Genomic DNA, 3157 nt, shown 5'->3' on the forward strand with positions numbered 1-3157 from the left:
AAGATGCATAAAAGATAAACATCACATGCAATCAATATAAGTGATATGATATGGCCATCATCATCTTGTGCTTGTGATCTCCATCTCCGAAGCAACGTCATGATCACCATCGTCACCGGCGCGACACCTTGATCTTCATCGTAGCATCGTTGTCGTCTCGCCAAACTTATGCTTCTACGACTATCGCTACCGCTTAGTGATAAAGTAAAGTATTACAGGGCGATTGCATTGCATACAATAAAGCGACAACCATATGGCTCCTACCAGTTGCCGATAACTCGGTTACAAAACATGATCATCTCATACAATAAAATTTAGCATCATGTCTTGACCATATCACATCACAACATGCCCTGCAAAAACAAGTTAGACGTCCTCTACTTTGCTGTTGCAAGTTTTACGTGGCTGCTACGGGCTTAGGAAGAACCAATCTTACCTACGCATCAAAACCACAACGATAGTTTGTCAAGTTGGTGTTGTTTTAACCTTCGCAAGGACCGGGCGTAGTCACACTCGGTTCAACTAAAGTTGGAGAAACTGACACCCGCCAGCCACCTGTGTGCAAAGCACGTCGGTAGAACCAGTCTCGCGTAAGCGTACGCGTAATGTCGATACGGGCCGCTTCATCCAACAATACCGCCGAACCAAAGTATGACATGCTGGTAAGCAGTATGACTTATATCGCCCACAACTCACTTGTGTTCTACTCGTGCAAATAACATCAACACATAAAACCTAGGCTCGGATGCCACTGTTGGGGAACGTAGTAATTTCAAAAAAATTCCTACGCACACGCAAGATCATGGTGATGCATAGCAACGAGAGGGGAGAGTGTTGTCTACGTACCCTCGTAGACCGAAAGCGAAAGCGTTATAACAACGCGGTTGATGTAGTCGTACGTCTTCACGGCCCGACCGATCAAGCACTGAAACTACGGCACCTCCGAGTTCTAGCACACGTTCAGCTTGATGAAGATCCCCAGACTCCGATCCAGCAAAGTGTCGGGGATGAGTTCTGTCAGCACGACGGCGTGGTGACGATCTTGATGTTCTACCGTCGCAGGGCTTCGCCTAAGCACCGCTACAATATTATCGAGGATTATGGTGGAGGGGGGCACCGCACACGACTAAAAGATCAATGATCAATTGTTGTGTCTATGGGGTGCCCTCTGCCCCCGTATATAAAGAAGTGGAGGAGGGGGCCGGCCAAGGAGGGTGGCACGCCCAAGGGGGGGAGTCCTACTCCCCCCCCCCTTTTTCCTATTAGGAGTAGGAGAGGGAAGGAAGAGGAAGGAGGGAGGAAGGAAAGGGGGGCCAGCCCCCCTCCCAATTCGGATTGGGCTTGGGGGGCGCCCCCTCCCTTGCTCCTTTCCCCTCCTTTCCACTAAGGCCCAATAAGGCCCATATACCTCCCGGGGGGTTCCGATAACCTCCCGGTGATCCGGTATTGTCCCAATCTCACCCGGAACCTTTCCGGTGTCCAAATATAGTCGTCCAATATATCAATTTGTATGTCTCGACCATTTCGAGACTCCTCGTCAAGTCCGTGATCACATCCGGGACTCCGAACAACCTTCGGTACATCAAAATATATAAACTCATAATGAAACTATCATCGTAACGTTAAGCGTGCGGACCCTACGGGTTCGAGAACAATGTAGACATGACCGAGACACGTCTCCGGTCAATAACCAATAGCGGAACCTGGATGCTCATATTGGCTCCTACATATTCTACGAAGATCTTTATCGGTCATACCGCATAACAACATACGTTGTTCCCTTTGTCATCGGTATGTTACTTTCCCGAGATTCGATCGTTGGTATCTCAATACCTTGTTCAATCTCGTTACCGGCAAGTCTCTTTACTCGTTCCGTAATACATCATCTCGCAACTAACTCATTAGTTGCATTGCTTGCAAGGCTTAAGTGATGTGCATTACCGAGAGGGCCCAGAGATACCTCTCCGACAATCGGAGTGACAAATGCTAATCTTGAAATACGCCAACCCAACATGTACCTTCGGAGACACCTGTAGAGCACCTTTATAATCACCCAGTTATGTTGTGAAGTTTGGTAGCACACAAAGTGTTCCTTCGGTAAACGCGAGTTGCATAATCTCATAGTCATAGGAACATGTATAAGTCATGAAATGACAACTCATGTCTATGGTTAGGAAACATAACCATCTTCGATTAACGAGCTAGTCAAGTAGAGGCATACTAGTGACACTCTGTTTGTCTATGTATTCACACAAGTATTATGTTTCCAGTTAATACAATTCTAGCATGAATAATAAACATTTATCATGATATAAGGAAATAAATAATAACTTTATTATTGCCTCTAGGGCATATTTCCTTCATTACTTGCTTCTTGTAGGTACACATGTCGGCGGCACTGATCCACGCTTCGACCCAGAGGAAGAGCTCGCCTCCGCCGCCGCTGACTTTGGGCGGGCTCTGGCCAAGATGAAGTGCCCCAGCAACTAACTCTTAGGACTTACCAAGTATGAACTCACTAGTTCAATCTTACCAATACCAGTTGCAATTAATGGTTATGTTTTGTACGGTCGATGTATTAAGCATGTTGTAGTAAACATGCCTTAACATGTTTTAGCTATTTTCCCTACTTTTTATAAACAACTGGGCCATTCTCTGTTCTGGCAGCACCTGCCTTGTGATGTTTAACTTTGTCAATTGCATTTTTATCAGTACCGGTTTCAATGGCTATTAAGCATGTTGCAATTAACAGTTGTATCTATTTTTAAACAGTTGTATTTCAATGGCTACAAACTTACGAAACATGACTTAGGATGCTGTTAAGCCTGTTGCAATTAACAGTTGTATCCATTTTTTAATCCGTCCCTTTGCTACCGTGCTACTCTTTCGCAATGAAGATATCACTACAGATGTCGTTGTTTTATTACCATTTGTTATTATTGGTGGATGTTAACCCTGTTGTAGTTAACATTGGCTTTCCATGTACTTACATAGGGCTACAATGGGCGATGTTGTTGTTTGTCGTCGAGGTTAGCTGCATCCCATGTCTTATACACCATTTGTTCCTAAATATAAGTATTTTTAGAGATTCCAATATAGACTACATAAGGAGCAAAATGAGTGGGTCTAGATTCTAATATAAACTATATCTATAATT

This window comes from Triticum urartu, chromosome 5 (genome assembly GCF_003073215.2).
Source record: "Triticum urartu cultivar G1812 chromosome 5, Tu2.1, whole genome shotgun sequence".
NCBI classification, from domain to species: domain Eukaryota; kingdom Viridiplantae; phylum Streptophyta; class Magnoliopsida; order Poales; family Poaceae; genus Triticum; species Triticum urartu.